We start from the raw sequence: 27,658 nt of genomic DNA on the forward strand, positions 1-27,658 counted from the left end.
CGATGTTTGGTACCTGAGTGCCATTATTTAGATACCAGCAACTATTCCAATCTTGCTGAACTACAGCCTCGGGCAATGCATCTTCTGGATGTAACTCTATGACCTGGGTGCTTAGATCTTCATTTTCGGGCACAATCTAATACCTTCCCAATTGCCTCAAGACCCTCTGCGGTGCATATGGCTGAATACTCCTTACACCCATTAACCTCAAGTAGCCCTTGGTAGCAGTCATATATATGGCTTCTATCCTCGGGAGCCATCCTATAGTCCACTCGACTTGACCTGCGTTAAGAACTTTCAAGTGGGAGACCCATGCTTCAAACCCTTCTAGTGTGTTGTAATCCTTTGCCCTCTCCTCGTAGCTGGTGATGAAGTTACTCGGGCTCGAACCATAACTCATGAAACTGGGATGATGGCGAAGGTGCTCGATCAACCACATTTGTAGAAGGATGTTGCAACCTTCAAAGAATTGAGCCCCTGCTTTGCATAAAGCCAGTGCTCGATAAATATCCGCCAGCACCAACGGGGCAAATGTATGATCTTCCTTGGTAGTGAGGATTTGTGCAATTCTAACCATACGAATATCCACTGTCCCTTTCTCATTTGGAAAAACCATGATCCCCAAGAATGCCATAATAAATGCAAACCAGCGATGAATTTGCCATCGGCCCTTATCTTGTTTGTTGCTCAAACCCTTTTCGTGCGTTTCGAAATCAGCAGAGTGCCCGAACCTGAAGTATAAGAAATGGAAAGCACAACACCCGTTGCTCACACGGTCTTTATTCGTCTGTTTACTAACATTCAGGAGGTCAAAGAACTTGTGCACCGACGGAGCCCTTGGAAATATAAGTTGTTGCTTCCTCAAATCCCGTCCAAACACAATGTACCTGGCCATTTCCTCCAAAGTAGGGGTGATCTCAAAGTCCGAGAAACAAAAGACATTGTGGATAAAATCCCAGAAAGTTACCAAAGCCTTGATCAGATCTTCCCGTGGTTTAATCTCAAAAATGTTTATAAGGGCATCCAATTGCTTTTTCACCCATTTCTGACTATCTTCATCTAGATCATTCCACCACATACGCAAGTGCAACTGAGCCTGTTCCCTGACCACTTCTGGCGGATCCTGAATGGTATTCATTTGTTCCTGTGGAAGGTTAAGGTTAGGGTTGACTCTAGTGGACCTTTTTGTAAACAAGTTTCCGAAAAAACAAATCAAAGGACCATGATTTCATCCCCTATATGCCAATTTTAGCCAAATGACTATTTTTGCAAATGTGGCCCCTTCCTAATTTCACATGAATTTTGAGGCCGGGGAGGATTATTTTATGATATTTCACAAACTTGTCCGTTCTTTTACAAAAATAGCCTTTCGACAACTGAAAAATACTCTAAGGCCATCTCGGCAAGGACGGTTTAAGACGTTGCCGAAGCTAGATCAGCTTATTTTGACCAAAAATCCAGACTGTATTCACTCGACCACTGACTCTCTTTTTTTTTTTTCAAAAATAAGGCCGAACCTTATGTAGGTTGCCTACATATCCCACATCCGGTGAGAATCAGACCTGCGTAGTTCGGTCAGTTTTGACACATTTGGGAGAACACAGTGTTTGACTCTTTTTGGAAAAACTCTTTTGAAAATTTTTGGTAGAGATCCGGGACGTTTCAAATACCAAGGTTTTCTTTAGAACCGGGCTTTATTTCTTCCCTATATCACTCTTGATTTTTTTCTTTGCTTTAATTTCCCTAGCCGGTCAGCATGCAAGCCAAAACAAACAAATGTTCGCATAGCACATAGAATGCATCAGGATGGTCTGTTATTTCGGGCACACCTGTCCTAGACAAACCCAACCCCTGTGTTGAGTCCCCTAAGTCAAATGCACATAATGCAAACAAACGCTCTTACTAGGGATCCGGCATGAAGCTGTGTTTTTCTAGGTTTAACTCCTAGGGTTTTGGTCTAAATTTGGGGTACCCGAGTAGACAACTGGGGCCGAGGAGGGGTTGACGTACCGGGAGCACTGAAGTCTACCCGGCCTTGTCACTTGCCCAATCTCGTTCTATTTGGTATAATTTCTACAAAAAAAGAAGGTCACACGAACATGTGTACCATTTTCAAAAGACTCAGAGAGGTGGCATAAGAAAACATTTATATATACAATTCAAACAATAATAAAGCAGCAAACAAATAACATTTAGCACAAAAGATTCACATAATACAGTAATATTAACAATGAATAAAGCCAAGTAAAAATCATTAACAAGCTCGAATTCTTGAACCCTGAACCAGAGATTCTAGGTTCGATCCCCAGTAGAGTCGCCAGAGCTGTAATACCTCCTTTTTACCACCCCGGGGGTGGGTATAAGGGAGTTTTTCCAATTTAAATGATAATCAAAACGAGATTATTTATATTAATTCAGAGTCGCCACTTGGGATAATTTATGGTGTGCCAAGTCACCGGTTTAAAATCTCAAATTGAGGAAAATTGACTCTGTTTATAGTCTGCAAACACAGAAATCTAGGTAAGGAATTCTGTTAACCCGGGAGAAGGTGTTAGGCATTCCCGAGTTCTGTGGTTCTAGAACGATCGCTTTGATCATACTTGGCTTAATCAAACTGTTTAATTACTCATTTTAGAACCTATGCGCATTTGCCTCTTATTGCTTTTAAAATTAAGAAAATTATCTTGAAACAGGTCACGCGTACGTGTACCCATTTGTTTGGCGCGTCAAAAATCATGTCATGCGGACGTATCCACAATTAATAACGCTTTATTGTTATTAAGAAAATTTAGTCGAAGTTGCGCGAATGCATACTCCAGTTTTGTTTTTAGAAGTCGCAATCATGTCACGCGAATGTGTCCACAACCACAATGATATATTAAGTCGCGCCTAAAGCATTTCTCCGATGTTCGTGAGTTATTATTTTCCCGAAGTAACGTGTGAAATCCATTTCATGGCCGAACATACTGTGTAAAAGAAACGAACCAGCTTCAATCCCCAACCCAAATGAAGTAATATACAAAAAACATTACTCTTTCCGAAGTCAACAAAATTCTCTTCATTCTTCAATCATTCTGCTATCGCTATCCTCGCTCTTAGAAATTCCTTTCAACCCAATATAAGACTTCCTCTTTCGCTTATATGGATATGGCTTAGATGACATTTATTATGGCAAAATGAAACAGAGTATGAAACATAAATGTAATATTAAAACACATGATCACAAATGCAAAACTTGAACGCACACGGAATAAAGTGTAAGGGTACAGATTGGGAGCGCATGCACAAACGCAACACCATAATACTGAAGCTGCAACAGAGCGTGAACCCAGAAAAAGCTTTTGTGTTTACTCCCCTTTTTAAAAAAAATGCACATGATATTACCATCTGTAGTGACTAATGCATAAGAGTGTGCTGCTTTGATTAAAAAAAGAAGCAAATCCTCAGCAAGAAAGACAAGAAGACTTCATGAAATTTGATCAAATGAATGCATAAGTGTTAGCCATTTTTGTTCATTAAACTTGGCTCTTCAAGTTGATTTCAGACCCACAGAAAAAACTGCCCAGCTATGGATCAGTTGTAGGGCTTCAACCCTTCAAAGTTGATTTTTTAAACCATTCAATGCTCTATCCCACTCAGCAACCAAGCAAATCTCATTTAAACACAGAAGCTACCTAGTAAATCAGAGCTGATGCAAACCAAATCAGCGCATAACTTGCGCTCAAAATCGTGCAAATATGCTGCCCAAAAGTGCAAAACAAGGTAGATTTTCAGCATGCCTAACAGTACATACAAATGTCCAAAATACTTCACGTCATCGGCTCAATTTACTGCAGAAATTGACTTCTTCAGCAGCTCGAGAGAGCAAAATTATTATAGCAGTAACAAAGCGGACGAATTTTGGACAAAAGAAGGAAAATAGAGCAAATATGAGCATATACAATCAGTGAAACAATTTAGCTTCAACACCCCTTTAGACTAATGCAAAGCTAAATCACACGTGACAAGAATGAACCAAACCTTATCCTAGAGCCTAAGTTAAATCAGTTTGTCACTTGGACAAGTGAAATCTAAACCAGATATCGCTTCATAACGAATGTAAATCACTAAGCTTATGCCGTTCGTAACATATTATGATAAATGCAACTGATTGAGCAACAAAGCAGCAGTAAAAAAATTAATCAGTTGATAATTTCATAAATTCGTATTGAATCAGAGCTGTGCGAAAAATTCCGTGATAGTCACTGAATCGACAACATATACAACACCTCATCTAACAACCACGGACTCGATCACACCTCAATCATGCATACCAAAGTCAAGCAATTCCGACCTCCATCACTATGACAGATGAAGACCAGAACACGCGTACGACATCCAATCGATACACAGTTAAGACAGCAAGAACTGAAAATAAGGAATATAGCTCACATCCTAAAATCAATCGCGAGCTAATCATACCATGACAAGAACAAGTTAAAACTGATTTTTATTGTCTTAAAAGTCTTATGAACTAGCTCATCAAGTTAAGCAACTAAATGTAATAATAACCTCACTTTAAATGACTTTTCAAGATTTCTATTCACCATAAGCAACAAGTAAAATAGAAGAAGGGAAGGGATGAACCTGAAGTAACAAATCTGAATAACAAAGAGCTTCAGCAATTACACCAACAAAGAAACGAGAAACCACAGCTTCGATCAAAATGAACTCGACGACGAAACTTGAATTTGAGAACCTCAAACAACTTCCATTTTTACTCAAAAATCCAGAATCGAAATGAGGAAACTCTATTATTGCAAAATGCTCAATAAAACTGACAACCAGTATGGAACCCCCATAATATATATTTTTTGTTCTGATATGAAAAAGAAAAAGAATGATGGAAAAGAAGAAGAAACTTGAATACTGATTCTCTTCCTTTGATTTCTCCGAAGAAATTTCTCCGAAAATCCACTCTTCGAAATTCTCTCCCCTAAAAAAAAAATTTCAATATGTTTAGAGCACCCCTTTTATACCCAAACCTATAAGCTTCCTCAAAATCCGAAAATATTCCTCTCTAGAACGAATCCAGACAGATGGAGAGAGGGGATCGATTCAAAATTAATCCATGGTCCCCATTTTTCGGAATTCATTCTTAAGAAAGCACAAGAGAGACGAAAATCTGTCAGAGGCCGTTAGAATATTCGGTGACGTAGAGAGAGTGGGGCCCGTGTGAGTGAACTCGCCTGAGTTTGGCGAGTTTTGTGGTTGAATCGGGTGAAGAAGACGATGAATAGTGTAGGGTGCCGCTTTAAGGTCTCTTGGATTTAGGGTTTATTTTGGGAAAAAATTATAAAGGGGCTTATATATTAAGAGGGAATGGGCGGGTCGAAGCTGGGCATTTAATTTGGGCTGGGGTGAAGGCAGATGCGTTTGGGCTAGGAAAGGGATTGTATTGAGCCCAATTTGGGCAGCCTTTTCCTTTAAAAACGTTTTCTTCTCTTTTTTTTTCCTTTTTCCTTTTTTTTCTTTTCCTCTTTTTGATTAATAAAAAAACTAAATAGGCTCTTAAATTAAACTAAGATGTAAAATTATGTCCTAAATGCAATTCATGGTATTTTTGTATTTTTTTCATGATTTAAGTAAAATAAACAAGCACACAAATTATCACAAAATCCTATAAAATTGTAAAAATGGAGAAAAATTATTTTGCTTGAATTTATGGGAGTAATTCATATAGGGCAAAAATCATGTACTCACAAACATTAAACATAGTTATATGGGAATTGTACAAATACCAATTTTGTTACAAAGGAAACAAAATCTTCTTCAAGCAAAGATTTGTAAAAACATCCGCTAACTGATTTTCAGTATTTACAAATTCTAACACAATATCTCCTTTAGCGACATGATCACGTATAAAATGATGCTTAATCTCAATATGCTTAGCCCTAGAATGATGCACAATTTTTTTTGATAGACAGATAGTACTGGTATTATAACACATAATAGGAACACAGTTAAGATGTAAACCATAATCTAATAGTTGATGCATAATCTATAGTACTTGTGTGCAGCAGTTGCCTACTGCCAAATATTTCGCTTCAGTAGTAGATCAGGCTATACAGCTTTGTTTCTTGTTGTGCCCGGATATAAGAGATTTTCCAAGTAATTAGCATGTTCCACTTGTGCTTTTCCTGTGAATTTTATCTCCTCAAAATCTGCATCTGAAAAACCTTTGAGATAAAAACTATCTAAACTTTCGTACCATAATCCATAGTCGACTGTACCTATCAAATATCTGATAATATGTTTAACAACATTCAAGTGAGATTCTTTAGGAGATGATTGATATCTTGCACATTTGCAAATGCTGAACATAATATTTGGTCGACTAGCTATAAGATAGAGTAGGTAGCCAATCATAACTCGATACATTGTTTCATCAACACTCTAACCGTCTTTATCTTCATCCAAGATAGTTAATGAACTCATAGGTGTTCCTTTGGCTTTTGAGTTGGACATGCCAAATTTTTTGATGAGTTCTTTTGTGTAATTTGTTTGACTAATAAAGATCCTTTTCTGTACTTGCTTGATTTGAAGCCCAAGGAATAAAGTTAGTTTTCCCATTATACTCATTTCAAATTCATTTGGAACAACTAATACTGGGCTCCTTTTCAACAGACTTTACTGGATCGGTTGTAGAAGATCCCTGATTTTCTCTAGGACTATTAGTCGACTTATCTTGCTGATCAGTAACTTCATCAAGAGTGTTCTCACCTATATTGATAGACTTTGGAACTATGGAAATTTTCTCATCTCCAGGAAGTTGTTCATTCCTTAAGCGAGGGTTAGTATCCGTAAAAACAAATGTATAGATTCTTCAATAGATAAAGTATGCTTATTAAAAACCCTATATGCTCTACTAGAGGGAGAGTATCCAAGAAAAATACCTTTATCGCTTTTGGGATCAAACTTACCAAGATTGTCTTTTCCACTGTTGTGTATGAAGCATTTGCAGCCAAATGGATGATAAATGATATTAGGTCTTTTTCCTCTCCATAGTTCATATGAAGTCTTCTTGAGAATAGGTCGAATTAGGCATCTGTCGATGATGTGATATGTTGTGCTTACAGCTTCTGCCCAGAAGTGGTGTGGATGAGAATTTTCAACAGTCATGGTTCTTCCCATATCTTGCAAGGTTCTATTTATACGTTCTACCACTTTATTTTGTTTCGGTGATCTTGGAGATGAAAATTTGTGAGAGATCCCTTGATCATTGCAAAAGTTCTCAAATGCTTTGCTTTCAAATTCTCTTCCATGATCACTTCTTATGGAGGATATTTAGTAACCCTTTTCCCACTACACCTTCTTGCAAAAGACTTCAAAATTCCTTAATGCCTCATTTTTATGACTTAGAAAGATAAGCCAGGTGAATCAAGAAAAATCATCTACTATAACAAAGGCATACTTTCTACCACCTTTGATAGCAGTTCTAGTGGGACAAAAAGGTCTATGTGTAGGAGTTGAAGAGGCTTTGTAGTAGTAACAATGTTTTTAACTTTAAAAGAGGACCTAGTTTGTTTTCCTAGTTGACATGCAACACAAATTTGATCTTTTGAAAAATCTAGTTTTGGAAGACCAATGACAAGATCATTTTTAGAAAGTTTATGAATAGTATGCATGCTGACATGACCAAGTTTTCTATGCCATACCCAAGGATCATAAATCATAGAAGCTAGACTGATTTGATTACCAAGACTATTTAAATTACTTATAGTATAGACATTCATGTCCCTATTTCTAGAGAGAATAACTTTACCTGATTCATCTTCAATGAACCAAACATGTTTTTTATTAAAATGAACCTCGTAGTCATTGTCACATAGTTGACTAATATTGAGAAGATTGTAACCAAGTTCATCAACCAGGTACACTTCGTCTACATCACATGTTGAGCTGAGGGGAATTCTTTCAACTCCAATTACATTTCACTTTTGATTTATCTCCGAAAGTGATTGTTCCTCCATCTAGTTTGGTGACTGTTTTGAATAGTTTTTTTTCACTAGTCATATGTCTAGTAAACACGCTATCAAGGTACCATTTTCCTTTTTGATTATTCTTGCGGTGTTTCCACAAAAAAATTTCTTGTTTTTAGGTACCCAAGCCTACTTGGGTCCTGAATGGTTAGAGCTCTGAGTATTAGCTTGACTAGAAGACTTGGATCGCCAGACCCATCTCCTGTTGTTCTTGAACTTGCAATGGTTAGAGGTGTGACCAAGTTTTCCGCTATAAAAACAAGAGGGATTATTGGGATTTTCAGAGCCTTTTTCTCCTCTGATTCTAATCCTGCATTGGTTAGTGTTATGACCATTTCTGCCACAATAAGTACATGCAGTAAGATTTCTAGTTCTAGTCGAAGATGTATGAGGAGCAATCTGATTAGATCTAACAGAACTATGACTAGTGGGTTTTCACAATCCATTCAGTTAAAGTTGAAGTTCATTAACTTCATCTTGAAGCATATCTCACTCAATTTCACACACTTCCAATCTTGAAGCAATCTGATTCGATCTGCGAGAGCAATATCAATAAATTCTTGGAGTTCATAATAGTTAGGACATGTAGTAAGACATACCCCACTAGTTCCTTTGTCTGCCATGAGACCAAGTTCACTTGAGTCCTCTTCCTCACATGTTCCTTCATCTACCATGCGACCAAGTTCACCTAAGTCCTCATTGCTATCTTCTTTCATGGCCATGAAACATATGTTGGCAGTTTCTTCGTGATCAGATTCATCTTCATCACTCCAAGCTCCGAAGGACTTCTTCTTTTGAAAATTTCTGCTTAGTTTCTTCTTAGTTCAGGGCATTTGGCTTGAATGTGCCCATGTTTTCCACACTTATAGCATCTTCCATCACTTTTATCATTATCATTGTTCATCTTCGATTTTCTGAAGTTTTATTTACCTCTCCTACCATTTTTGTTCTTCTTCATCATGTTTGTTACAACTTTGGAAATGTCACGACCCTAAAACTGATCCGATCGTGATGGCGCCTATCGTGAAACTAAGCCAGCTGACACAAACCCGAAACTAACCAGAAAATCATAAGAAGTCATTTTAAGCCATTAATTAACTAAAATCCCATAATATGAGTTCAAATAGCCAGTGCGGAATAAATAACACAAGCCCGACATCGGGGTGTCACAAGTCACGAGCTACTACAACTATGTCTTAATACAATAAAGTTTGGCAAGGTCTAGAAGTCAATACTAAATAAAACTAGGGGAAGACATGAGGGAGAAGAACAGGGCTGCAAATGCCATGCATCTACCTCGTCGACTCCAAATCCTGTTGAATGGACAAATCAAAGCTCACAATCGCGACCTGCAACCCCTAGATCTGCACACAAGGTGCAGGGAGTAATATGAGTATGCCAACTCAGTAAGTAATAAAAGTAAAAGCAGCTGAGCAGTAAGAAAACAGGTAATTCCACGTCATAATACTACAACAAAATAATATATGTCCAAAACAATTCAAAAATCAGTTAACTCGTAAAACAACTCAATTTTAGTAAAAACCCTTTTCTTTTAAAAACCTCTTTCAATAGTTTCAGACAAATAGTGAAACAGTGAGTAAAGATGATAGAAACGTAAACAGCCCCTCGGGCAAAACATGAACCATAAACCACCCCTCGGGCAAAATATCAACGGAACCAGCCCTCAGGCTACCTCACAATCACTCATACCAGCCCCTCGAGCAACAACATAATCAAGATCAGCACCTCGATCAACAACACATCATACACACTGCGTACCCGCACTCACTAGGGGCATTCAGACTTCGGAGGGGCTCCTACAGTCCAAGCGTTATCACAAGCCATCTAATGGCATAATAAATTAGGCCCTCAGCCTCTCGTGTATCAAAATCAGTACAACCTGCTGCGACGTGAAGCCCGATCCCATGATATCCTCAGAACACAGGCCCTCGGCCTCACTCAGTCATAATTCCCTCAAGCCCCTCGGGCTAACAGTAAAACATGAACTCGACTCAAAATATCATTTATAGAATCAAAAAGAGTAAATAAAAACTGAGTTATGAAACCAGTGAAAACATAGCATTACTAAGTGTAAATATTAAGACAAAAATAGTGAGGAAACAGTAGTAAAAAGCCCCTAAGGGCCCAAACAGTCAGCACAAGGCCGAAACACGGCATTCAGCCCCAAACATAGTAATGCTTTCCAAAATACAATAATATCAAACTATTTCAAATTAAATACGCGACTTAATAGTCGTACAAGATGGACCAAGTCACAATACCCAACGGTGCACGACCCATGCTCGTCATTTAGCGTGTGCGTCACCTCAAAGTAGTGAAACAATGTGAAATCCGGGGTTTTATACCCTTAGGACAACATTTACAATCATTACTTACTTCAATCCGGTCCAAACTCTAGCCCGCGATGCCTTTGCATTTTGAATCGGCCTTCAAATGCTCCAAATATAACCAAAATGAGATTCATGTCGTCAATATAAGCCAAAGGAACAAAGCCCAAGCGAAAATAATCAAATTACATCAAAATCCCGAAATTGACCAAACCCGACCCTAGGCTCACTTCTCGGAATTCAATAAAAATCATATCACAAGAATCCTTATCCTCCCACGAGTCTATACATACCAAGAACATCAAAATCGGACCCCAAATGGCCCCTCAAATCCCCAATGGAAACTCTCCAATACGAAACCCTAATTCTCCAATTTCAACCCTTAATTTTCAATAATTTCAAGACTAATCAGTAAGATAATGCCATTGAATCGAGTATTGGGTTCAAAAATCTTTCCTCCAAGCGTTATACCTTGAATCTCTCTTCAAATCCTCTCAAAAAGCTCCCATACCGTCTCATAAATGGTGGAACAAAGCTGAAATTCGTGAAGGCAGGTTTATATAGTTTCTGCCCAGGCATTTCCGCACCTGCAGATAAATTACTGTATCTGCAGTCCGCACCTGCGGACAAATATCCGCTTCTGCGGATTTTCACTTAAAAGCCCTCATTCGCACCTGCGGTCAATACACCGCACCTGCAAGCTCGCAGGTGAACCTCAAATCACGCTTCTGCGCTTCCCAACCGCATCTGTGGCCTTTCCTCACTTCTGTAGTCATCGTACCTACGGTCCCCTAACCGCAAGTGCAGTTATGACAGAACCAGCAGCTTCAGCTGCATTCTCCAACTTCCAAACTTTCCGATAACCATCCGAAATCATCCCGAAGCCCCCGGGACCTCATCCAAAAATACGAACAAGTCACATACCACTATTCAAACTTGTACCAAACCTCAGAAAACTCAAAACAATGCTGAAACACCAAATCATCTCGGATTCAAGCCTAAGTATTCCAAAACTTCCGAATTCCACAAATGATCAAAAAGTCTATCAAACCTTATCCAAATGACCTGAAATTTCACACACACATCCCAAATAACACATCGGACCTACTCCAATTTTCGGAATTTAATTCTGACCCCGATATCAAAATTTCCACTACCAACCGGAAGACACCAAAATTCCTATTTCGTCAATTCAAGCCTAAATCTACCACGGACCTCCAAAATACATTTTGATCGCACTCCTAAGTCCCAAATGAACTCATAAAGCTATCTGAACAATAAAAACCAAGTTCCGAGATCATTTACTCACAAGTCAACTTTCGGTTGACTTTTCTAGCTAAAGCTTCCCAAAAAGAGACTAGGTGTCTCATTCCTCTACAAAACTACTTCGAACCCAAACTAACCAACACGATGCGATGAAATATAGCTGAAAAACACATAAAGAAGCACAAATAGGGAAAATGGAGCGGTGACTCATGAAACGACCGCCCGGGTCGTTACAGGAGAGCATAGCTATGTTTTCATCTTGTTCTCCTCCTTCCTCTTCTTTTTCTTCATTTTCGGATTCACCCACATTTGCTTTGAATGCAACTGTCTTCTTCTTTTCTTGTTGAACTTGCCTGTCCAAGTGTATGATAAGTGGGGATTTTGACTACTTATTAGCACCTTTTAACTTTTGTTTTAGTCTAAAAGTGTTCAATTGTGTTCTCGAAAACTAATGAAATGTGCTTAATTGCGAGAATATTGGAAAGTGAACTCCCGAGATAAAATCCAACTCAAGAAGGAGTAATCTAAACTCAAGGACATAAAAGGAACATAATCTCAAAAGTGCGGACCATAGAATATCATCTGCGGCCGCACAGTATGAAGGAAAGGCCAGCAAAAAAAGTTGCAAAGTGCAGTTCGCACATGAATTGTGCGGCCGTAGAAGCTGGGTCAGGAGAAAAATTCAAAGAGACTGCATTTGAAGACCATCAAAAGTGCGGACCACAATATTATTGTGCAGCCACAGTTACAATTGTGTGGACCACAGAAGAGCAAGGTGCGGCTGCAGTTACAAATCTGCGGAGCGCAAAAAGAGTGCAGTGTGGCCGCAGACCAGAATTATGTGGCCGCAGAGTTCCAATCCTGTCAAGCTGAAAAAAAAGTACGGACCGCACATGGAATTGTGCGGCCGTAGAACCTCCAAAAGGGCATTTTTTTCCGAAATTTCTAGCCCTGTATAAATAGATGAGTTTCATATTTTTAGGTCAACTTTTGACATCAGCAGCTATAGTAGCCGTTTCTCCTTACTTTATTTATTAGTTTTTCATCTTTTGAGTTATTTTAACATAGATTTTGTCATTTTGAATTTGCAATATGAGTTTAATTAGCATTTCTTCAATTTCAAGCATGAGTAGCTAGACTTTTACTAGGGTTGTGACCCTACCCTAGTGTGTAAACCTTATGGGTGTTTGATATAGTGCTTGTTTATGGTTGAGTGTTTATTATTTAGCCTTGTTCATGCTTTAATTTGTTGAATTAATGGTTGCAAAAATTAGTTCATGCCAATTTGACTTAGTTTCTACTTGAGAAAGAAAGACTTCGCCTAGGAAAACTTGGCTAACAAGAAATTGGGTCAATTGAGAAATTGATAATCTCAATTAAAGGGTTCGACCTAGAAATAGTAATAACCCGACTTGAGCTTTTATCAAACGTTTTGTGCAATACCTATTTGGACTTGAGAAAGCCAAATTGGTCAAAATCACTATCTGACCGAGAGGTATTGAATGGATAATTGAGTGTTGATAGCTATAATACACCCCGACCAACAAAACAAGTATTAAGGTTTATATCCCATAAGGCAAACACCTAGGTGATGGTCATAGCCCTAGGCTTTTTACAAAACTTGAAAAATAACAAAAAGAATTTCTTAGTTTCATTTCTTAATCTTGCAATCTTACGTTAAAATAGACATAGAACAAACACCAATTTGTGGAAGTGTAAATTGAGATTGTTCATACTCATTCACTGCAATCTATACTCCTAAATCCCACATATAACTCCCTGTGGAATTCGACCCCGACTTCTTGTTGGGTATTACTACTGCATCAACCATTTCATAACCTTGAATAAAGGTTCCCGGGGAGCTAAAAAATGGATTTAACTAGATATTTGATTTTGTGTGTGAATTGTCTTCTTTTCCTTCCTTGTTACTAATTTTTGTGAATCAATTGTAGGTACCATAATGGCAAAAAATAATGATCAACTCGGAAACATGCCTTTGGGGGATGTCGACGTTGAAGATGACCAAGTTGAAGAGGTTTCTCTTGAACCTCAAGCAAATAGAAGAGGTCGGGAACCTCAAGACAACGTCCTAGTTCCACCCCCACCTCCACCAAGAGCGGCTCCACACGACGTGTTGCCGAATGAAGGGTATGCAAGTGTCATAGTCCCATCCCGCATTAGGGTGGGTAACTTCCAAATCACAAATGTAATGCTCATAATGCTAGAGCAACAGGGATTCTTCATCGGCGCTCCAAGTCAAAATACATAAAAACACTTGAAGGGGTTTGTGGACACTTGTTGGGGCATAAACAGACAAACGTCTCCGAGAATGTTTTGAGGTTAAGGCTATTTCCCTTCTCTATGCAAGGGAAATCCTTGGATTGGTTAGAAAGATTGCCAAATCATTCCATCCATACGTGTGATGAGTTGGCAGAGAAATTTAATTCCAAGTTCTTTTCTCCCAAGCATATGGATACTCTTAGAGACGAGATTATAGCATTCAAAAAAGAGCCCAATGAGCCGTTACATGAGATATGGGAGCGGTATAGGACATGGTCAAAGAGTTCCCCAATAATGATATGACAGAGGCTATGATTCAACAAACTTTCTATCGAGGGATCATATGACCAATGAGTGTGACGTAAATCAACTTGCCAGTGTTCACGACAACTCCGTATGCAGAAACTTGTGAGATTTTAGATGAAATGGTGGACACTTCATCGGCATGAAAAAGTAGGGCAAATGTTCCTCAAGGTGATCCGAACGTGATTCGCCTCCATAAAAAATTGCATGATCATGGGCAAGCCTTTGCCGAGTTGACCACCACAATGAATTAATTAGCCAAGGCTCAACTTCAACAAGTACAAAGTCCTAAGCAAGTCAATTCCATGAAGGGAGTAAGCATGATGGTGAACAAAAGAAGTACCAAGGGTCCACAAGTGCAAAACCGAGTAGAGAATTATGTGCAAGAAGATAGTGGGTTTGACCAAGATGAATCTTACAATGAACAAGAGGATGAAGTGCAATATGTGAACTCAAGGGCAAAGAAACAACTCTCAAGGTCCGAATTAACAACAATGGAGACCTCAAGGTAATCACGGTAATTGGAATTCTAACAACCAAGGTAATTGGAGTGGTGGCAACAATCAAGGGAATTGGAATAATAACCACAATCACAGAAATTGGAGTGGTGTAAATAACCAAGGTAATTGGAGTGGCAACAATCAAGTATATTGGGGAGGTAACAATCAAGGGGATGAAACAATAACCAAGGCAATTAGGGGTTAGGTTTTCAAAGTCCCCCGATGTATCAACAACCGAGCAGCCCGCCTCCTTATCCTTCCCATGGTCCAAGTTCTTCAAACAATGAAATGGGACGTATTAAGAATATGTTCCAGAAAATGATGGAGAAGAATGTTGATTCCAATGCCCAAATTGCCTCCCACAATACTTCAACCCGCAACTTGGAAGTTCAAATTGGGCAAATCTCTCAAGCTCAAAACACTCGTCCTAAGGGGTACTACCAAGTGACACGATGATGAACCCAAAGGGTGGGAACAACATGGGGCATGCCATGGCCGTTACTAAAAGGAGTGGAAAAGGTATGAATGCACCCATTTCTAGTCAAAGGAAACTTGTGCATGATGAGCAAATGGTACAAGAAGACGAGACCCCGAACAATGTGGTGAAAGAAAATGATGAAGTGCAGATTGATATTGATGACAATGTGGAAGAGACCCAAGAGGAAGTGAACCCATCTTGGGATCACATTGTTGACATACCGGAACCGGTAGTGAAAAAGGCTAAGGCACCATTGCCTAAGCCTCTTCCGCCATACCCTCAAAGGCTTGCCAAGCAAAATGGCGAGAATCAATTCAAAAAGTTCATTGACATGATGAAAAGTCTATCGATTAATGTATCATTGGTTGAATCTTTGGAGCAAATGCCTAGCTACGCAAAGTTTATGAAGGATTCAGTGACAAAGAAGCGGTCGATGAATTTTGAAACTATAAAAATGACTCATCAAGTGAGTGCAATTGTGCATTCAATGGCTCCCAAGTTGGAGGATCCTGACGCTTTCATGATTCCTTTTACAATTGGAAGTGCCGAGTTTGCAAAAGCTCTTTGTGATCTTAGGGGAAGTATAAATTTGATGCCCTATTCAGTTTTCAAGACTTTGGGAATTAGGCAACCAATACCCACATATATGAGATTACAAATGGACGATCGTACCATGAAGAGGCCATTGGGAGTGGTTGAAGATATATTGGTTCGTGTTGATAAATTCATTCTTCTGGCGGATTTTGTCATTCTTGATTGTGAGGTTGACTATGAGGTGCCGATTATTCTTGGCTTTACTTGCTATAGGGAAGGCTCTTGTTAATGCGGAAGCCGGAGAACTTACCTTCGAGGTTAGTGATGAAAAAGTGATTTTCCATGTGTGTAAATCCATGAAGCAATCTAATAGCAATGAGGTGTGGTCTTTTTGTGGACTTGGTGACCGATGTGATTGTGGATGAAACAAGCACTGTGATAAATGTTGATGATACATTAGAGGCAGTCTTTCTCAACTTTGATGATGAAGAGATAGAGGGCTTCGTGGAATGTGTGAACTCTTTGTAAGGAATGAGGTCGTACACTTATGAACCCTGCAAATTGTCCTTGGATTTTGAAATTAGGACAACTCCTCCTACAAAGCCTTCAATTGAAGAGACCCCTATATTGGAGTTGAAGCCTTTGCCTCCACATCTTCGGTATGAATTTCTTGTCCCTTCTTCTACTTTACCGGTTATTCTTTAATCTTGTTTGACTAATGTGTAGGTAAACTCCACATTGGCAGTGCTACAAAAGAGGAAGAAAGCTATTGGATCGACATTGACGGATATTCAAGGATAAGCCCGCATTTTTCATTCACAAGATTAACTTGAAGGAAGGTGCCAAACTATCTATTGAATATCAAAGGATACTCAATGAAGCCATGCAAGAGGTTGTCAAAAAGGAGATCATCAAGTGGTTGGATGCCGGGGTTGTCTACCCTATTTCCGATAGTTCGTGGACTTCTCCGGTTCAATGTGTCCCAAAGAAAGGGAGCATGATGGTGGTCACAAATGATAAGAATTAGTTGGTTCCTACAACAACGGTGACCGGGTGGAGAGTATTTATGGACTATGGTAAGCTCAACAAAGTCACAAGGAAGGATCATTTTCCACTTTCCTTCCTAGATCAAATGCTTGATAGATGGACAACCGTGCTTTCTATTGTTTTCTTGATGGGTATTCCGGCTACAACCAAATTCTTATTGCTCCGAAGGTTCAAGAGAAAACTACCTTTACATATCCTTATGGTACTTTTGCTTTCAAACGGATTCCATTTGGGTTGTGCAATGCACCGGTTACTTTTAAAAGGTGTATGATGGCGATATTCACGGACATGGTGGAGGTTTACCTTGAAGTCTTCATGGATGACTTTTTGGTGGTCGGGAATTCTTTTGATGATTGTCTCGCAAACTTGGATAAAGTGTTGTCAAGATGTGAAGAAATAAATTTGGTGCTCAATTGGGAGAAATGTCATTTCATGCTCGAGGAAGGAATTGTCCTTGGCCACAAGATCTCAAAGAATGGCATTGAAATCGACAAGTCAAAGATTGAGGTGATTTCTAAACTTCCACATCCAACTTTGGTGAAAGGCGTGTGGAGTTTCATAGGCCACATGGGGATTTACCGGTGTTTCATCAAGGATTTGTCTAAAGTGGTGAACCAATTGTGCAAGCTTTTAGAAAAAGATGTTAATTTCCACATCAATGATGATTGCATGAGAGCCTTTGAATTGCTAAAGTTTAAGTTGACTACTACTCCCATTATCACCGCTCCAAATTGGAGTGTTCCTTTTGAGCTAATCTGTGATGCAAGTGATGTAATGGTTGGGGCTGTTTTGGAGCAACACATCAACAAGATTTTTCATCCGGTCTACTATGCTAGGAAGACAATGAATAGTGCCCAATTCAACTGCACCGTTACGGAAAAAGAGCTCTTTGCCATTGTGTTTGCTATGGAGAAGTTCTGCCTGTACTTGATGGGTGCAAAAGTGATTGTCCACACGGATCATGCGGCACTTCGTTATCTTATGAGTAAGAAGATTCAAAAGCCCGGTTGATGAGATGGGTGCTTTTGTTGCAAGAATTTGATATTGATATCCAAGATCAAAAAGGAAGCAAAAACAAAGTGTCGGACCACTTGTCTCATTTGGAGGAGGATACAAGGCCTCATGATGGCATTGAAATCAATGACTCCTTCCCCGATGAGCAATAATAGGGTGACAAGCTAGCACCTCTTTGACTTTTCAAAAATGGATATATATATATATATAGGTCTTATGTCGTCTCTTTCTTAAATTTTACACATACCACGACTAGAATAAGACCCCTAAACTTATCCTCAAGCTCTCCACAAGGGATTTCAAGAATATTAACATCCCGGGTATGAAATCAAGAAACGATAACACTCGAACAATCCCTACGATGTAAGTATTGCTATATCGCCACTCTTTTTCTTTGTAATTTGAGTTATGGAAAGTACATCATAGTTAAGAAAATTTATAATTTCTCTATTTAAGCTTTAAATATCAAGGAAGGTTGATAAATTCGCTTCCTAATAGTTAAAACTCTCGGGACGGTGATTGAAAGTCGTGGGTTCGAGTTATTCGACTTGTAGTGGACTGTTTTGTGGTCTGTTTCGTGTTACTTTTGGGACATCTATTTTGATGATGTTTTATGGAGTTTAGGAGGATAAAAGTTGTGGATAAATACCATATAATTATGTAATTGGGGGCTGGTCATTCGTCATTACATTTTTTAGGTTGTTTGACACTACTTTTGTTGTCGTTTTATATATGAAGTGATTAGGGTGTGTGGGCTGTTTTATCACATATTGTGATGGTAATAAGGTTGAAATTTGATGAATACATGTTGTTATTTTTGTGTTCTTGGTGTTTTTGGTATATGGTATTGGAGGAGGGCCTTGTTACAGGGGAGATGCTGCAAATATTTACGTAAACGAGCTACTATTTTAAGTTGCGAACTTAGCCTTTACTCAGCACTGATTTTGAATCTCCTTAAGCTGTGGTAGATTGATTTGAGTTGTTTGAAGAATTAATTGGAAGGTATTAAGGACTCTAAAGAGTTAAGGTATGTTATGGCTAAATCTTTCCTTCATTTTGGCATGATCCAGTAACTACATGTGTTTGATAACGAGACATAAAGAGAAGTTCATATTCCTGAATTTATGTACATTTTTCTAGTCTCCTAAGTTACAAAATTCTCCCTTATTGGGACTTCATATTCAGTTTAGTTTTGTCTTCTTTCAGCCAATAGAGTAGAGAGTCTCTACATATATTATTACAGTATTTTTACCACCATCGAGCTATAATCGATGGGTAGGCCCCTATTGGGCAACCTCTAATCAGATAGTGAGTTATGTACCAACCCTACTATGGTCGAGTGCCTATGAGTGAGCCCAGAATGGCCGAGATATAGAGCCTAGTATGGTCGAGCACCTATAAGCGAGCCTACTATGGCAGAGCAGTTACACATACTAAGCCTTATAAGGCCGGACAACTATTTTACTTACTATATTGAGAGAGTTGAGGTATCAGCAGGTAAGCATATCTTCAGATTATCTTTGACTCCCAGTTACTTTCAGTTATTATATTATCAGTTCAGTTTCAGCTTTCAGTTATTTTGTTGCCTTACATACTCGTTACATTATTTCATACTAACATCCCTTTTGCCGGGGATGCTGCATTTCATGCCTGCATTCCTCATTGACAATTGGACAGACCCCCCCAGCAGACAAGAGTCAAACATCAGTTTGGTTGGTAAGCTCCACTTCCTCGGAGTTACCAGGTCTAGACCTTGGAGTCCATTTTATATATACAGGTTTATAGGTAGGTCGAGGCCCTTTCCCGACCATGGTACAATTCAGTTATCTTTAGAGGCTTGTAGACGAGTCCTATATATTTTGTATATCAATAGATGTTTATGGCAGCATCGTCGACCTGCAATGTTATATATATATATATAAGCTTTTGGGTATGTTTACCCCACATATGAGAGAGATGTTATTTCAGACGTTTCAGAATATGGCCTCATCGGCCTAAGTTGAGGGTTACCCCTCCCGAGTTCACAGTTATAGAGTGGTACGCTCGAGTCGAGTATGGCACCGGGTGCCAGCCATGCCTCTTCAGGTTTGGGGCATGACAAACTTAGTATCAGAGCAGTTATGTCCTAGTGAGTCTACAAGCCGTGTCTAGTAGAGGCTTGTTTATAGATGTGTTGTGCACCACATTATATAAATAGGAAGCTACAAGATATTTAGGAGTATGTTACCCTTCCCTTCTTTCAAATCCACATCTTGCTATAGAGCTGAGTCATAAGAGTTAAAGCCAAGACTTATATTTGCTAATTATAGAGATGCTTGCAATTTGAAAAATTACAGCTAACCAGAGGGCTAATACAGTAGTAGGTAAGGGCATTAGTAGAGAGAGAACTATTGAAGACATGGCCATGTTTGAGTCCCTATTAGATCGTGCATACCAGATGGTGCACTCTAGAATAGTACAGTGAGATATGAATACTAGAACGTTCAATAATATCAGAAAACATGTAGTGGCATCCTAGAAAGGAATAAATATTTAATTTAGCATGACTCCCGCCCTTAGTAAAAAGAGAATAGTAGGCGACCCGAAGAGCTAGTGAGATAAATCAAGGGGAGATAAAAGTGAAAGAATGTTTTGTTGAAGTTTTTAGAATAAGGTAATAAACAGAGATATTAGCAGGAGAATAAGAAGAGAGTAAAGGACGCATTATGAGTAAGATGTGATAAAAGGGTGGTAACGGTAAATCATAATATAACAGGATGACAGTGTCTATAGTCAAGTGAAAGAAAAGACAAGAGGTGACAGGACATGCCTTGAGATAATAAAAGAGTATAGGCCAAAAGTCATATCCTTATTTCGAGAAATGAGTTGGTGAGTCCAATGTGATTACCAGAACAAATATTTAGACCCCCAGAGTAAGAGAAATTAGCAGGGGCTAGTGAACAAGATAAATTGAACATCAATTAGGGATCGAATGATATGATAATAGTCGATATCAAGAGAATTTCAATGATCGCATTCCAACAATAATAAAATGGACAACATAATAATGACCTTTAAAGGTCATTCAGTAAGACACTCCACCAAAGCAAGAACTTTGAGCAAAGTTAAGCTAAAGGGACTAAGTGTGCCAGTTACACTAGGTGTCACCCTCGTGCATAAGGAATTCAGTTATCCTTGGTAAAAAAGGGTTACCGCAAGGCGATTAAGAGTCAGTGAAGATGTGAAAAGACGCCAAAGATGAAGAGGTAAACCATATATAGGTAACTCTTCATAGCATTAAATGCTAGTATTCCCCTAAAGGGGGAAAGACGGTGTGATATGGTAGTAAGTCGGAGTTATGTAGTTCAAGTAACTATGGAATAATAAAGAAAGAATGCGGTAAAAAGGCAAAAGGAATAAGATTGCATTTATTCAAATCCTATAGATATGTTACGACTCAAGAACATTATTCAAGTATGATGTCGGGAGAGGCAACAAGGGTTCCCACACCAGAAGTTATTGATAAATAAGTGCGAATGAACATTTGATACATTAGGGGCCAGTGCAAAAGGTAAGTAACGACAAAAGACATAACCCAGGAAAGGTTACACAGAATATAAATATGAGCATGGACTGACGAGTATTTAGTAGTAGATTCAGAAAGAGCTTGGTTATGGCTAGACAAGAGGTCTCAGATAAATCAGTAAATCATGCAAGATAAACGTAGTGAACCCGGCATAGGAAATACAGTCTCTCAGATACGTCATTGTAATCCTTGAGAAATATTCAGATAGGAGTTGGGGTAGTAAAAGGTACAATATAACTGTTACGGAAATAAAAGAGAGCGCCACTAGGGAGAAAATTGAAATTCAATTCAGAATCAACCCTATGAGCACAAGGGCGCGGAGGTAAGTAGCTAAGGATAATGATAGGCGAGTAAGAACAATAGAAATTCTGTGGGGGTATACAATGTAATAAGCTCGCAGCTTTACAAGAGTCAGAGTGTCTTTCCTAAGCACTTCAACGAAGGACTAGCTGAGGAAATAGGGAAGAAGGCTTCAACATAAGCATAGTGACCTAAAGAAGAAATGGTCTTGTAATAGCAGTCTCACTATAATATTGTATGCACTACATAAGAAAGTGACACCTATCGTGACTAAGGAACGGGAAGTAAAATCCAAAGTAATATTCGAGATCATATGAGTTGCACGAAATTCCAATAGGTGTGGACACTAAGATAAATCAAGTATTCATGCAACAAGTGGAAGAACGACCTGAAAAAGTAATTGCTTACTTTTTAAAGAAGGCTGGGAAGGCACGAAATGAATTATTAGATCAATGATCCAGAGTTAGTTACGTTACGAACACACTTAATATTTCGGAGTGTATCCATGCAGCATATATGTTGACAATGATACAGCTATAGGAGACTCCAGTATAAGTTAAAAAAAAGAATTGAATCCACATCACAGACAAAAGCTTGAATTGCTAGAAGGTTATATCATGGATGTTCCATAGCGTCCATGGGGGCTAAAGTAATAACTAATACCCTGAGCCGCAAATCAGAAGATAAAGTAAGACTACTTAAAGGCTAATATAGAAGAGGAAACTAACGAGTTACATCAGTTAAATGAATTAAGAGTCTGATTATTAGACCCGATGAGTATAGAAATCTAGATTCAGAACATTGTAGAATCACTCTAAATATCAGAGGTACAGAAGAGATATTACAACGACCCTATTCTATAATGGCTCTACGATAAATCTAGTTAGAACAGTACCAACCTCATAAGAAGTCAGTATGAAGCTTTCGCCGGAATGTGTATGCACATGATGTGCGAGTATTATAGTAGAGCTTTAAGGTGTGGATGTGAATTCCACCTATATGGGAGGGAGGTTATGAAAAAGATAAAAGATATGATGCAAGATTTAAAGGTAAGCAAGGTACATATGAAGAAGGTACGAGATTTCCAAGTACAGAATGTTACAAATAATCCATATATCAGATAGAAGGCTGGAAGCATCGTAATTCTGTATCAAGAAATAATAGTGGTGTCATCAGTGGCATATTATCCATCCTGTGATTTCCAGATACAGAGAGGTCTAGTTAAGACAGTAAAGAAGAGTTAGAGATGATATGATGTCTTGCTTGAGGTTCCAGAATAACATAAGGAAATCTACGGTGCTAGCAAATTAAAGAAAGGTTGCGAGTAGTATAAATAGATATATGTAGGTTGCAAGCAAAAGTATGGTAAGCGACAAGGTTTTAGCTACACAGGAGTAAGATAAGAAAAAGTGAGTAAGAAGGTGACGAGAATAGGTAAGTCCTCGGGATTAAACCCATCACAACAAGAGAGCTGATGGTTTCCATAAAGTTATTGTTACATCTCGCATTTTCGTACGTTAAAAGTTTCGTCTTCAGTTAATTGACGTAAACTCGGGGATGAGATCATCTTGACGTTAACGTATTTATGCCATTTATAAAAAGCGGTAAAAAGTGTCATGAAGTATTAAGGGTACACGAATTAAAGAAAATGAGTTTCGTTAAAAGTGGCCAATTTGGGATAAAATACAGGTCGAGCGATAATACCTGATAATTATGAACTAATACCATGCAAGGTACCATATGACCATGGTAGTATAATATATAAAGTATATATAAATCATATTAAAAATAAGTAGAATTTTAAGTAATTTGAGGCAATTTTTAAATTATGTGGGTAATTGCCTCATTACCGGATAACGAGATATTACCCAGTTAACAAATAAGTGGATAAAAATTAATAAATTACACCCAAAAAATGTGGCACAAAGCCACAAGACTAAGAATGACTCTTAGTTATTTATGCCTAGGTGGCTACCTAAGGTTGAATTGAAATTTAACAAAGTAAAGACAAAGAAAGAAAAGAATGTCCATAACCCAAGGACAAAGAAATTGCACGTATAGGTGACTAATTAGCTTAATCCTATCTATTAGTATATAACAACCTTCTCTTTATTAACTATTTTAGCCATAAATACATCAAAGTATGCAGAACAAATTTGAGATATCATCAATATCGCTTTTTCTTTTCCTTTCTGGTCAGAATTAGTTAGCTGGTCCATCTACTACCTTCTTATTTGGAGCAGAATACCATTTTCCTAGTTCCAAATACTTCAAGGAGCAGAATCTTAGTTTGTTCAAATTGTTTCAAGAAAACAAGCTAATTCAATCCAGTTCTTGCGATTCTAAATTCAATCCAATGTGCAATCTTCTCCAAAAAAATTATACGGAGTTTTACCTACTCCAGGTATGTTAAGGCTACCCCTTCCTTCTTTTGTTGTGATCCAATTATATATAAGAAATTAGCAAATACACAGTTTTTATAAACTACTCTATTCATAGAAATACTAGGGGTCTCTTTGTTCTTGATTCCCCATGTGACATATTGTTATATCTTCTGTTCATGGGTCTCAAAATAATATGCACTTGATAATGTTTATCCGAAAAGAATATTGAGATTTTTAACATAATTTCATGCATGCATATACATTGACCCATGACTAGACGACGTTATATATACGTATTTATATGTATATATATATATATGGGATACGGGAAAAAGGTTACGACGTTATATACGCACCACCACCTGATCAGTTTGTATATATTGATGATATTGCCCACAGTGTCCGAGATGATATGATGGCATGCCCTTAGTGGCTTGATGATGTTATGTACACCTATACCCATGCATGACACGACATTAATATGCATGTGCATAACATTATAAATGTTTCAGATTTACCAATGGATTTCTTTATTTCATGTTTCATTTATGCCTTCTGCGTACAAATTTTCAGGCCTTACATACTCAGTACAGTTTTCATACTGACGCCCTATTTCACTGGGCCTGCATTTCATGCCCGCAGGTACAGGTAGGCAAGCTGACGGTCCCCCTTTTTAGGAACCCTGATCAGCGAAAGTTCGTGTGCTCGACTTGATCCAAAGCTTCTTTTAATTTGTGTACGATATATTTGTATATATATATGGGTATGACGTGGCTCAGTCCCTTCTTTGTACAGTTATATTTTTATTAGAGGTCTGTAGATAGTATGTCTAGTTGGATAGTATGTGGCCTTGCTGGCTTCTAGTTTTGAGATGTATAGTTGTCTATAGCAGCCTTGTCGGCTTGCCCTATGTATATTGCACGTATATGTATGTATGCCTTTTGGGTAGATTTCCTTCATGTACATTATTCTCGTAATTCAGCAGATGTTTTTCAGGTTTATATCTTAGACGCATGCTTAGGGGTGATTGACAGGTAGGACTCGGGCACCCATCGCGGCCCATTGGTTTGGGTCGTGACAAAAGTGGTATCAGAGCAGTTCTGTCCTAGGATTGTCTACAGACCATATCTAGTAGAGTCTTGTTTATGGGTGTGTTGTTCACCACACTTATAGACTGGAGGCTACCAAATATTTAGGATGGTTACAATTCTTTCTAATCCAGATTGTGCGATATAACTGAGTCATAAGTATCCCTTCCTAATCTTTACCTTATTTATGTTTTTAGTGATGCCTATTACTACTAGACGATAGGCGCAAGCCACTAACACGGGTCAGAAGGCTACGAAAGGGTTAGGAAAAGATATAAGTTACATTATGGAGTCATAAGTATCCCTTCCTAATCTTTACCTTATTTATGTTTTTAGTGATCCCTGTTACTACTAGATGATAGGCGCAAGCCGATAGCATGGGTCAGAAGGCTACGAAAGGGTTAGAAAAAGATATAAGTTACACTATGGAGTTAGACCCATCGGAGATCATGGGTTCTATTGAGGAGGATCCATCCGAAGGTCTATATGAGTCATCCATTCGAGCTATTTCGACCGCTCTGGCAGTAGATGAGGTGAGAGAAGTTCCGACTTCACCAAGGCCCTTAGTTTCATTATCACATGCCGTTGATCAGGGTATGAGGGGAGTAGTGCATGGATTGGCACAGTCGGGATTCCTTCAGGCTCAAAACTATGTCAAGGTATTTGTAGACACCAGCTCTTCTGAGGTTCTAGATAGTCCACAATCTTGGGAGTCCGTAAATCAAGGTTAGTCGGCAAATGTTATGGGATATGCAGAGGGAGAAGATAGTAGTCGAGCTAAGAGAAGGAAGGTAACTGATAAGAACATGAAGATTCCACTTCGATGTGTGTCCGATCTAGGCTCTCATATAGGACGAGGCAAGGACCCTCTACTCTAGACTTCCTCCAGATGTCAGCTTTTGGTTGGTGAGCTCCACTTCTTCTGGAAATATTACCAATTCACGGTTCAGCATGTGTTAGGTTGTTTTATAAGGATGTAAGGAGCTCTGTCCCGACTTGTATATATACTATGGTTATGTTTACTTAGAGGTTTTGCAGACAATATCCACTATATAGTTTTGGGTATGACATGTCTGCGGCCTGGTTGACCTTTATGTATATAAAACTTTTTCTAAGTTAGTTATACAAGTTATGTTTTAACATTATTACCTATATATATAGATGTGACACGAAATGGCCCGTGATAGATTTGATAATAAACAAGGATAAGGTATGTGGTGTTCGGTTGGGTAGAACTTAATATTATAATGGATATGGATTGGTTGGCCTTTTGTTATGCTAACATCGAGTGTAGATCAAAGATGGTTTGATTTCAGTTCCTATGAGAGACCCTTTTAGAATGGAGGTAATACGGCATCGCCAAGACGTAAATTTATCTCCTATCTCAAGGCAAGGAAGGTGATCATAAAGGACTATATTAATCACTGAGTTCGGGTTTGGGATGTGGAAGTAGAGTTACCAACAATTCAGTCCTTCCCTATATATAATGAGTTTCCCTATGTTTTCCTCGATTAACTTTAGGGTCTTCCGCCAGAGCGAGAAATTAAGTTGTTATTGACCTACTACCAGATACACATCCAATATCTATTCTCCCTATAGAATGTCCCCCACAAAACTAAAAGAGTTGAAGGAACAACTAAATGATTTGCTTGAAAAGGGCTTTATCAGGCCTGGTACATCACCATGGGGAGTACCTGTGTTATTTGTGAGGAAGAAAGATGGTTCCTTACAGATATGTATTGATTATAGACAGTAGAATAAGGTAAAGATCAATAATAAGTACCCCACTCCCGAGGATTGATGATTTATTTGATCAGCTGCAAGATGCCAAGTGTTTTTCAAAGATAGACTTGAGGTCCGTGTACCATCAGGTAAGGGTTAAGGAGGAAGATATTCCAAAGACATCATTCAGGACCAGACACGGGCACTTTGAGTTTCGTGTTATGTCGTTCGATTTGACCAATGCCCCAACAGTATTTATGGATTTGATGAACCATGTGTTCAGGCCCTTTTTTAACTGTTCGTAATGGTATTTATCGACGATATATATTGGTATATTCTCGTTCAGAGGCTGAGCATGCTGATCAATTGCGTACGGTGCTCAAAGTTCTACAAAAAAGGGAAGTTGTATGCAAAATTCTCTAAATGTGAATTCTGTTTGAACTTTGTAACTTTCCTTGGGCATATCATTTCGGGTGAAGGCATTCGGGTGGATACACAAAAGATTGAGGCAATGAAGACTTGTCCTAGAGCCACAACACCGACAGAGGTTTGTAGCTTCTCCATTTGGCAGGTTATTACAGGGAACTTTTAACGAAAGTTTCTTCTCTTTTAGCACCTTTGACCAAAGTGGTATGTGGTGTCTCACTTGATGATCCAGAACAACATAAGGAAATCTATGGTGCAAGTAAGTTGAAGGAAAGTTGCGAATAAGCATAAATAGATATGTGTAGGTCGCAAGCTAAAGTATGGTAGAGAGACAAGTTTTTAGGAAGACACGAGAAAGTATAAGAAAAAATGAGTGAAAATG

Source organism: Nicotiana sylvestris, chromosome 8 (assembly GCF_000393655.2).
Source record: "Nicotiana sylvestris chromosome 8, ASM39365v2, whole genome shotgun sequence".
Taxonomy (NCBI): Eukaryota; Viridiplantae; Streptophyta; class Magnoliopsida; order Solanales; family Solanaceae; genus Nicotiana; species Nicotiana sylvestris.